Here is a 12503-nt window from a genome sequence, read left to right as displayed (position 1 = left end):
ATAACGACAAGACAATTAGAAATAATAAAAAATAATACAGAATATAAAAATCTAATTAAATTATATTATCACAGACATCACAAAAGACATTCCTTCCCCCAGGACCGACATCCCGACCCCGCTTCGCCACTAGATCAGGGCTTTTACCTTATCTGCCGCTGATCAGGCCCATAGTTCCCACGGTGAAATTGTTAAAGGGGAACACCACTCAAATAAAACATTTGAATATGCTATTTCCATGGCAGTTCAATCAATACTTGTGAACATGAGCTACTATCTCCCAAAGCCAGAAACCTAGAGAAGTAAGAATCAAACTTGTGATGTTATTAAGTACAGTATAACGTCTGGAGCTGCTCCATTGACAATGAAAGGGAGACTCGTTTTGTTGACCCACAGAACGTTTTTGTTTGCTTTATTCTATAGTACTGGAATGTACCTATGAACTCAAAACATTCCCCTTGGTGCTCTGTGTCATCTATCAAATTGTTCCCAATGCATTGTCTACGGAGCAACTTCAGACATTATACTTGATGACATCACAAGTTTGAGTTTTAACACTAGTTTTTGGATTTGGGAGAGTTGCTCATTTTCACTCATATTTTTGGACTGCCTAAGACCAGAGGAATAACATGTGTGAATTCTGAAATTGGGCGTATAGTTCAGCCATTAGTAGCTAAAAACACCACCACCTGAATAGTGCAATTACGTTCCCCTCATTTTATGAACTGTCTGGTAAAAAGAAAAAACTTTGCTATGTGAAAGAAATAACTCCGTTCTATGTACCATTTATTGATTATTGTATTTCTTCTACTACCTGGAATGTTATGGAGAAGCTGTCTCTTGGCACAGAGGCCTCTCTAGAACACTGGCAGGCTGAAGATGAAACAATTGCCAGAGTCGTGTGAAAAGATGAGAGAGAGAGAGTGGGGCCAGAAAGACGGACGGACTGCTGCATGACACACACACACACACTCTTTAACAAACCCCCCCACCCAACCACCTCCAATGTACAGTTTCCCCCCACCTACCCAACCTCCTCCAATGTACAGTCCCCCCCCCACACCCAACCTCCTCCAATGTACAGTTTCCCCACCCCACCTACCCAACCTCCTCCAATGTACAGTCCCCCCCCACACCCAACCTCCTCCAATGTACAGTTTCCCCACCCCACCAACCTCCTCCAATGTACAGTTTCCCCACCCCACCTACCCAACCTCCTCCAATGTACAGTTTCCCCCACCCCACCTACCCAACCTCCTCCAATGTACAGTTTCCCCCCCACCTACCCAACCTCCTCCAATGTACAGTCCCCCCCACCCAACCTCCTGCAATGTACAGTCCCCCCCCCACCCAACCTCCTCCAATGTACAGTCCCCCCCCCACCCAACCTCCTCCAATGTACAGTTTCTTCCCCCTCAAATATATACTCTCTTTTTTTTTTGACTATTTTGTTTTGTATCACAAACAGTACTGTATTTGTAGATCTGGTATGTCATAAATGTATAGATGTAGCAGTACTGTCTATCTGTATGTCATAAATGTCATTATGAATTGAAAATGGGGGACCCTGATGTAAACAAGACGAAAGTCTTTCTCTGGTCTGCATCCCCTTAACAATTGTGTGTATTGAGCTATTGTACCCATTCTGCAATCTGTTAATACAATTTTCAATCAAATCAATCAATCTAATGAGGTGAGAAGGAGACATGCACACACACACACACTGTGTTTCAGGATTCGAGGTGAGGTGCCCTAAACCCAGCATGTGTGTATGTCATATACAATATACTCATTCAACACACACACACATACATGCTGTGCCATGGGGGACACATGCATGCACACATGCTGCACATACACACACAGAGCATGCAGCTGTGTAGTCCAACATCTACTCACATGAGTGAGTATATAGTTGCTGTCTTCTGGCTAACCCCCCAAGCTCCACCCCTCTGGCTCACACTGTTGGATGTATCTCTCTGCACAAGGCTTAGCTACCCTGTTAAGATTTTCCACTTCTTCCTCTTTATCTTTGTTATGGTTGAGTATGAGACAAACCAGTTGATGCTAGACTTCTTAGCCCATTCACTCCCGTTCTTTCTTTCTGTCAGTCAGTCCCCATAGTCTTTGTATGTTTTGCCCCTTTTCATTGATTTCTATTGTGGAGCCCGCAGCTGCAGCTGAAAGCAAAAGAGAAAGCAGTCACTACCATTGTACCACTGCTACACTACCAGGTTGCACCAGGCAGCCAAGACGAAACTGTACCATGATTATTTCATGGTCTCTTATTATTGCTTACTCCATGCATATTCTACTAGGCCTGGCTATGGACAATTTTTTATTTATTTTTTTAATTACCATGAATATCCCAAATCATCATTAGGAAATCAGGTCCAAATGCATATATCTCAGTTTAGTTCCATTTCTGAAACACAATACCAAACACTAAAAACAAATACAGTAGTGCAAACAAAACACAAAAATTGCCACTGTGTCTGCGGCTGAAACTATAATTACGAGCAGAGAGGGGGGTGAGAAATGAGGGGGAGGGGGGTGTCTTGAATATAGAATATCATCATAGGAATTTAGGATGGGGAGCCTGTTTTGAATATGTTTTGAATAACCATCCCGTACTTGCTTTTGATTGGACCGCGGTCGAATAAATGTCCATCCTCTCACCACCCCTTCTCCTTGAATTCCACCCCCGCGCTGCCACTTGGTCCCTCCCGCTTGAGTCCAGTCCTCGTTGTGGAGCGTTGTCTCTCGGTGGTGGACCGCGCTGCTGAGGGGAGTCGCGTATATCTGCAGAGCTGAGGGGAGCAGGGTATATCTGCAGAGCCGAGGGGGTGCAGCAGAGGAAGAGAGAGAGAGGGACACTGAGCAGCAGCGCGTCTTTTAATTGTTTGTCCTCCGAAATTTTACGCCTCAAGTCGCGACATATTTAGTGCGTTTTCCTCCCCAGTCCAGAATCGAAAGGGAGGAGGTGACCGGCTGGGTTTCCTAGTCAAGAACCAAGAGTGCTGCCTCGATATTTGGGAGGTAAGTAACGGGAGATTTGATATAATGTGGCGAAATGTTTTACGTCGTTGGGTCTTTTATTAATAATAACAAACCGCACAAACATCTGCGGGAATCGCTTTGACAAAACCGAACCGTAAGAACCGTGCTTTTTGTGTGTGGGTTTTTAATCCTGTGAACGTTTGGTTTTTAAACCGCACGCCCTCTCTTGGTAATGTCGAACCAGTCACTGTTTTGATATTATTATTATTATTATTATTATTATTATTATTATTATTATTATTATTATAATAATAATAATGATGATGATGAGAGTGATGGGTGTTTTGTTGCATTGCACGGGGTGTCAGGGCGGTGGTTCAAGCGTTTTCCTTTTTACAAGCCATGCAATGTTATTATAGGTAGTTGCCCCGACTAACGGATCTATTGATCTGTATCTATTTATTAGATTCATTGACCATGATGTTCGCCACCAAACTACTTCTCGTCTCCTCAGTGTGTTGTGCCCCCCCCCCCCCGCGACGCAGATGGCTATTGTTTAGTTTGCCTGAAGTGGGCCTCAGTGGAGAAGCTTCTGCTAAACGAGGGGTAATGTAGCGTGTGTGATTGTGTCCCGGGGTCTCCGAGTATTGCTCACTGTTGTGTGTCCGGTCAAATGGTATTGTGTTCGCATAATGTGCAACCATTACTAGCGTACCCTCCCCAACTGTTAATCAATTCATCAATGACATTTCACCCTTCAATATGCTCCCCCTTTTTTAATTCCCGATGAGTCAAAAGAATGAATGAATGAGAACTTTATTAACAGATTGCAGAATGGGTACAATACAGTACGGCTCGATACACACAATTGTTGAGGGGATGCAGACCAGAGAAAGACGTTTGTCTTGTTTACATCAGGGTCCCCCATTTTCAATTCATAGTGATATTTATGACATACACGACAACATGCATGACATTTATGGAATAGGGACATACATGACATACAGGTATTTAGTACTGTTACATTTGTGACATATACGATATGCAAATATACAGTACTGTTAGTCTGTTACCCATAGATCCTGACAGAGGGAGGAGGGAGGGGACTGTACATTAGGAGGGGAGCTCGATACCCAAATGCATATTAAGATCAGTAGGTCTTTGGAGGGAGATGTCATTGTTTTTATGGAAATATTATCCAGATATAAAAATGGGATGCATTTATTAATCTGGCACTTTTGTATAAGACATAAAAAAATGCGTTTGGAACTCCTCTGAAGTGACATTTTTAGGCCCATTTCAGTTTGGAAGACTATACGTTGGAATAATGTAAGTAGATCAAGGTTGACTAACATGACTGTGTATAGTTGGTTTCATGGAGAATATAAAATGCTCTTGCACACCTCCCTAGTCTGGGTATCTTTGCTAGAATTCACTTGCCACGATTCCCATCAAGCTCTGCGTTCATATTTATGTACATGAAATGATTTCACCCATGACTCCATGACTTGGCCAAGCTGGACATGACGGGTGGAAGGAGTAGTGTTCAGGTGGCATTAGTCTGCAGATCCTGTTTGTCGTCTGGGGTTTCGGTCTCATATCTTTATATAATCTGTATGTTTCAGAGGTGGAGGGGGCTCTTTGACACATGACACACAGTGAATCATCAGGGAGCATGGCTCTGTCTAAAGCTTCCCTCCCCTCCCTAGTCCACTGCTGTCGGGGTGTGAGAGTTGTCACTGAGGAGGTTATCACTGTCGGGGTGTGAAACCATGTGTGAAATACCCCCCCCCCCCCCCCCCCCCCCCCACACACACGTATACTGGGAAGCTCTCACTTTGTTTTTATACAGTGCAGCCGTTTCCCTTTCCTCTTCCTACATCTGAAGCACACTGGGGTAGCTCTCTCAATTCAATGCTTCCTATAACCTTTTAGAGTTTGGATTGGACGTGGTGGTCAGAGAGAGAAGACTGCAACCACTTAGTTTTTGTCGTATAGGGATGGAAACCTTTTCGGGTTCAAACATGATATGGGTTCAAAAGTATTGCAAAATTCACACCTCCACTATTTTGAAATAGCCACGGTAGGGATGTTAAAAAAAAAAGTTTTCCCCCTGATCCGAGTAATTATCTGCTGATTCAGAGTCCTGATCCGATTTCTGTATTTTCCTAGATAATATAGCTGCACAGTGCACACTTCAAGTATACGCCTACATTAGTAAAACCAATCCAATGCATTAAGAAGAAGAAGAAAAAAAAAACAGCCTGCATCACAGCTTTTCCTGAATGATTTTCATTTATAAAAGATATTAAATAAAATAAAAACTTTATCTGGCTTAATATAGCCGACACTGATCAATTAAAATATGCCGTGATCGGCTCCGATACAGATCTTTCCGACCGGGACATCCCTAAGCTGAGGCACAAACAGTTTGTTTGAAAGTTCGAGGTCTGGTGAGGCATGATCAGCCTCTATTTACAGTCCTGGAATGTAGATGCACTTTTCACACGGGTCAACTTCAAAGCCTGTGTGCTCCTTTTTGTGACCTCGGGAATGATTGTGGCATCCAATGGAGTAGCTGCTCACAGTTGTTTATTTGAGGCATGCATGACTGTCTGTGAAATGCAGGTGGCTGACGCAGCGCAACGGTTTATGATGGTAGCATGACCATGTGGGTTTCTTAAAATGGATACTACACACACATGGGAAAACATTTTGAGCTGCACTCTTCATCTGTGACTGACGGAATGTTCCATGGCCTCACAGAGGAGAGGTAATTTCATAAATGAAGGCTTTATTTTCAGCTGTATGGCCTCAAAAGATATACCTTAAGAGTTTCTGCAAAAGTAAACGGTCAACGACCCAACGGCTGTTTTCATTTGGATGTTGTTGTCTGAGGGAATGTCTTGAGTTGCGTTTCAGAGAAAACCTTCACACTCCACCAATTGCGTGATTTATTGGACCGGCAATGCAGGTTAATGCATATGCAACTGTCTCTCCTAAGGCTAAATTATATACCGTCCTAGAGGAATATAATATTGTGGTTCTTTTGACAGTTATTGCAATATATGATATGATGCATATGAGAGGGGACAGTATTTTTGCGTCATGTTTTCTTGCATGTAGAATTGGATATGTAAGCCACGGCATCTCTGCACCCCCGCAGTACACCGCTGGAATAAAACGCTCTCGTGTTATTTCCATGGCCTGAGGCGGTTCAATAAATTCTGCCACAACCAGAGATGCAAGACTCAAAGTTGTGTTGTCATCGCCGGGTATAAAGTCTGGAGCTTCTCCATTGACAATGAATGGAAGACCGATTCACAGAACCGTTTGTTTTAATTTTTATGTCCAAATGAGCTTTATTCTATAGTAGTGTCTCGGTTCTGAAACGGGACATGTGCTTAGCGAAAGCGTTGCTGCTTTTAATAGTTGCCAATGCTCCCACTATGGTTTGTTCTGCTTGGTGTTTGTCCACATGAAGGCAACAGCTGGGAAAGCATGATTATGGATGTCAGGGTCAGCAGGTTCAAATCCATTTTCCTCGCAATGGTCCAGCGCAGCAAGCCGATGTACTCTACAATTACACTCGCTGTCCCCCGCCACCCGCTGCCTGCATATTATCTATTATCTACCCTATCAACCGGCGTTAAATCGGACCACTCGGCTCGACGCCATACTTTGGCAGTCAGTAGATGCATGGGTTTGATCTTTAGCATTTTAAGGACATTTTGAAAAAAATTACTTCCTTGAATCTGTGGAACATGTTTACTTTATATATAATTCCCCCCCCCCCCCCCAAAGAAACAAATTAAAGATCCCTTGTCCAGTGTTTAGCATTGTTTCCTAGCAATGGGGGTTTGTATCAATGGGGTCTGTCTCTAATTCTCATTTTGGCGGATTGCTCCAATTCAGTTGAGACAATATCCTCCCCCAGTGAGAGAGAGAGAGACTCTCTCTCTGGGAAAACACACACGCATTTACACACAACCTCCCGACCGCGCGGGGATGGACCTTCTCCACGCTCATATCACTGTCAAAATATCTTTGACTCGCACGAGCGCACCCGTATTCCGATCCGTGCAATAATATTCACAGGGGTATATATTGTCATTTGAGGCTACGTTTAGACGGAGAGAGTCTGAACAGAAACCGCAAAAGTTGTGCGAGTAACACTGAATAATGCAAAAGATGGGACAGTTGGAACATAATTTAGCTGAAACTCCCAGACCTCCACTCACCCAGCCAGACCTCCACTCACCCAGCCAGACCTCCACTCACCCAGCCAGACCTCCACTCACCCAGCCAGACCTCCACTCACCCAACCAGACCTCCACTCACCCAGCCTGGCCTCCACTCACCCAGCCAGACCTCCACTCACCCAGCCAGACCTCCACTCACCCAGCCAGACCTCCACTCACCCAGCCAGACCGCGTCTATGCTTTTACCAACGCGTTCGTGTTTCCGGGTTCCCGTTTTGCGCTCTGATTGGCCACTGACCTATGCTAGTACGTCCCCCTCGCTATGAGTGTAGCAGGACGCTAGTGGGCTAGTCGCTCAAATATATATATCGTTTTATATATAATTGTACCAACACAGATATTAGGCAGTACACACATTGTCCTGCAATACATGTACAGTGAATGCACAGCTACATTCGCCATATATTTCTATCGCTGCTGCGGTCTACAGTGAAATGCAATATTATTATTATTATTGTAAAGATGATCATAGATGATCATTACAATTATTATTATTTTGTGCACGTTGTGCAAATTGAGAGGCTGTGCTCTTTGCACACAACCTTCGTACACTTGTAACATTGCCTCTCCAGGCGGCTGCGATTGTAATGATAATCTTTACAATAATAATAATAATATTTCATTTCACTGTAGACCGCAGCAGCGATAGAAATATATGGCGACTGTAGCTGTGCATTCACTGTACATGTATTGCAGGACAATGTGTGTACTGCCTAATATCTGTGTTGGTACAATTATATATTTTAGCGACTAGCCACTAGCGGCCTGCTACGCTCATAGCGAGGGGGGCGCACTAGCGTAGGTCAGTGGCCAATCAGAGCGCAAAACGGGAACCCGGAAACACGAACGCATTGGTAAAAGCATAGATGCAGTCAGACCTCCACTCACTCACCCAGCCTGGCCGTGTCTATACTTTAAGCAAGTGGCTTGTCCTTCCGCGTTCCCGTTTTGCGCTCTGATTGGCCACGCACGTTTCTGGTCAAATGTGACATGCGCCAATCGTGGGACGGCAAGTTCTGCGCCTAACAGCCTGCAAACTACCTAACGCCTAGTTTATCACTGGTTAAGCTTAGGCGACTCTGTCTCAGTTGGTTAAGGTTAGAGTTTGGAATCAGGGCTGGTGTTCTAGCGCCCTGCTCTAAGACCAACTCTAACCTTAACCAACTTCGAAAGAGCCCCTAAGCTTAAGGCCTAACAAAAATAATGGTTGGTTTCAGGTTGCCGACCGACCCTGCCGATTTAGGTGCGACCCAATATATTTTATGAGTTTTTAAAAAAAATATATATATTAAAAAAAAAAAAAAAAAAAAAAAAAGATTTTTTTTTTTTTTTTTTTTTTTTTAGAATAAAGTTTCATAGAAATCTTAGTCAAACATTTAGTATTATGGATATTAAACATGCTGGCAGAGTACATGCATCCATGTTGTTGTGAACATTTTAATTAAATAAAGAAATTCCCTATCCATAGTCGCAGTGGGAAAGAATAAAATAAAAAAATAAAATAAAATAAATTCCCTACCTACCCATGGCCAAACTGACAACCAACCTGAAACCAACTATTATTTTTGTTAGGCCTAACCGTCCAAAAACTTGCCGTCCCACGATTGGCGCACATGTCACATGACCAGAAACGTGCGTGGCCAATCGGAGCGCAAAACGGGAACACGGAAGGACAAGCCACTTGCTTAAAGTATAGAAGCAGCCTGGCCTCCACTCACCCAGCCAGACCTCCACTCACCCAGCCAGACCTCCACTCACCCAGCCAGGCCTCCACTCACCCAGCCAGACCTCCACTCACCCAGCCAGACCTCCACTCACCCAGCCAGGCCTCCACTCACCCAGCCTGGCCTCCACTCACCCAGCCTGGCCTCCACTCACCCAGCCAGGCCTCCACTCACCCAGCCTGGCCTCCACTCACCCAGCCTGGCCTCCACTCACCCAGCCAGGCCTCCACTCACCCAGCCTGGCCTCCACTCACCCAGCCTGACCTCCACTCATCCAGCCTGGCCTCCACTCACCCAGCCAGGCCTCCACTCACCCAGCCTGGCCTCCACTCACCCAGCCAGGCCTCCACTCACCCAGCCTGGCCTCCACTCACCCAGCCTGGCCTCCACTCACCCAGCCAGGCCTCCACTCACCCAGCCTGGCCTCCACTCACCCAGCCTGGCCTCCACTCACCCAGCCTGACCTCCACTCATCCAGCCTGGCCTCCACTCACCCAGCCAGACCTCCACTCACCCAGCCAGACCTCCACTCACCCAGCCAGACCTCCACTCACCCAGCCAGACCTCCACTCACCCAGCCTGGCCTCCACTCACCCAGCCTGGCCTCCACTCACCCAGCCTGGCCTCCACTCACCCAGCCTGGCCTCCACTCACCCAGCCTGACCTCCACTCACCCAGCCTGACCTCCACTCATCCAGCCTGGCAAACGGGAGCAATTTAAAGCGGCAACCAATAATTATTTTCGGACAGAATTTTCCACACTTTCCAAAATTCTTATGACCATGACCACCTGCTATCAAAATAGTTTAGCGGCCAGTCTGTTGTTATTCCATAATTTTATTTATTTGACAAAATGCAGCCTGTGCTTTGACTTTAAAATTTACAAATGGAAATCAGCAAATCTATATTACATCAATATTATGGTTGTAGGTGAAGTATTTACCTATTTTGTTTAACAACCAGGAAATGTCCAAGAGAAAGTTGTGTGTTGTACTTGAAATCTAGTAATTCATGCACCAGGTTACAAGGTCTCTTGGTTACAAGATTGTGCCCTCAAGGCAGTGTTATGTCCGTAAATTACAATTTATTCCTCACATTTCACTCACACATTTGCACACTGATGGCGGTCTCAACCGTGCAAGGTGCCAACTTGCTCATCAGGAGCAGTTAGTGGTTAAGTCTTGCTCAAGCACACTTCCAACATGCTGCCTGGGCGGAGCGGGAATCGAACCGGGAACCTCCGGATTACCACGACCGCTCTACCTCCCGAGCCACTGTCGCCCCTACATTTTGTATGTGATGTATTTACAATGATCACTTTGTGTAACAAGACCAGGTTTTCGTTTTGGTCAGAAAATAAATGATCGCAGCAAAAATGTGTCAATTGGAAAATATTAATAATTAACATCGTTAGATTTCTTTACCTATTTGAAGGCATTTCAGCTGAAAAAGAGTGTGTGGCATTTTGGAAAGCATATGAATATTCAAATGATGATTCCTGGGGCAAAGCTTAAATATTTCAGTTGTTCACTGCTTTGATCAGTGAGGTTTTACTGTACCTAGCTTGGGAGTTGGAACTCTACTCAATGTTCTACTATAAGAGAGCATTTTTCATCTCCTTGGACGTGTGATGCTCTTCAGCCTGCAGTCCCCTATTCGATAACTCCTGAATGCTATTATGGGCAGATCAAGGTAATTGACCATATTCACACGGCGGCCATTATGCTTTTATGCCATGCCTTTCCACCCTGATGGAATCCCAACCTGAGCATGGCATAAGAGCGAAATGGCTTCTATGTGAATATGGTCAATGGAAAGTGCAGCTCATTTGACTGCAGAGAACATTTGCATCTCCTTGGAAGACTGCTGCTTTGCAGCCTGTATCAAATTTTTTTCCCACTAAGTTGCCACACCCATAGAAATGGAATCTCAACTTCTCCCTGCGCCACTACATCTGTTTAAAAAAAGACATTTGTACAGTTATTAGTACATTGAGTTTTATCATTCGGTCTCTGGTTTTGCTATGGTCTTGTTGTGTCTATAACTCTCCAGATTTGTCTGTGCTGCTTTTTGGCTGGCCATGGGATGGTGTGTGATGCCGTGACTTGTCACTGTGGTTTGGGGTCTGGCATTTCACCGCCCATTAGGGGCAAAGAAATGGACACTAGCGCTGCATTTAGGTTCTGTCTTTGTCTGGCATTCTGAAACTGTAATTATTGAAAGAGTCTTTGAGCACTTATGTCGTCTTGTTTTCATCAGCTCATTTTGGTATACGGCCTTGAACACATGCATCCCCCCCTGAAGAAGTACTATAGGCTTATGTGTGTCTTATCTCACTTGGCAATTTAAATGTTCCTCTGCTTCTCTGGGCAGTTACCATGTCTAGCTTTCTTTAGAAAAATGGTGCACCCATCTTTATCATTGCATTTTTCCAAGGTTTGCTATATTGGGTGAATTTGAGGTTCCCTGTGGCTCTGAGGGTGTATATCCTATTTATTTGTTTTGGGCAGTTTTGGCATAACCTGTTATCATAATTTATTCTCCCCCTCTATGCCAATGAGTAAGCCAGTCTTGTGTATTGAGTAATTGATCTTTTGTGTTTTTTTTCCCCTTCCCGGCTTGGGTGTGGCTTGTTTGGCTGGCTGTCAGACGGGCGGGCGAGTGAGGCGAGAGAGCCTTTGGGATCAGTATCCATCTGGCCTGAACTCACCTGCCCAGCCAGAGGCCTGGTAACTGATCTGGCTGTCGAACGCTGTATTGGCTGGCTGGCTTTTGGGCTGTTTTTTAAAGGAGCAACTTGGCCTTAACGGCAACTTTGATGCCAGCGTTGTCCCTAATCCACCCAATCATCTGTCCATCCACTTAGGATCTTTTGAGAAACTTGTCATTTGACTGTACTTAACTCATTCAGCGCCAACCACGTAATAATACGCGTTTGCTCGCCAGCGATTGAGTGCCAATCGCGTAATATTACGTTTTTTGATATTTTTATTCTTTTAGATTTTAATATTCTATACTCTCACGGACCTCCGTGTTATCATTGGAACTCATTCTGAGACCTCGAGAGTGCAATGCCGGCCTAATCCTGCTAGGTGGATTTCACACGGTTACATTTTATATGGTCCGGGCGGAGAAATTGGACCCGGGCAAGTGAAACTAATTCGAGCAACTTTGAACGCGTCCAGCACACTCTATGCATATTTTGTCCCATTTCATGTCGGGGACCCGATGTAAATCAATACTGGAAATCGCGATCAGATAATTGGAATATTCATTTTGTAATACCTCCTAGCAAAGGTAAGGACTATATGACGTCAACCCTACTTTGATCCTACAATGATTTCACATTGAACGCAACGATCAACGTATGTAGTAGTATTCAAAACTTATGCCATTGCTGACGATCAGAGCATCACAAAACGACCCCCCCCCCCCCTTTGATGCCTTCATGATGAAACATAATACCCATTATATACCTTTGATTTGGAAATAGTATCGTGTCCAGGCAAGCAACGCG

The 12503-nt window shown here is 44.7% G+C and overlaps 1 protein-coding gene across 1 annotated transcript in view; it reads left to right on the top strand.

Moving 5' to 3' along the window:
• Positions 1-2766: 2766 nt before the first annotated feature.
• The window catches only part of prr36a (proline rich 36a), a gene marked incomplete at its 3' end in the record, with an annotated part of 66053 nt that continues 56316 nt past the window's right edge, over positions 2767-12503 (top strand). Inside the window, exon 1 of the mRNA XM_084318388.1 lies at positions 2767-3039. The remainder of the gene's footprint in view (positions 3040-12503) is intronic.

Source organism: Notolepis coatsorum, assembly GCF_963971535.1.
Source record: "Notolepis coatsorum genome assembly, chromosome: 7".
In the NCBI taxonomy this organism is placed as follows: Eukaryota; Metazoa; Chordata; class Actinopteri; order Aulopiformes; family Paralepididae; genus Notolepis; species Notolepis coatsorum.
This window is presented reverse-complemented; position numbering and strand designations above follow the sequence as displayed.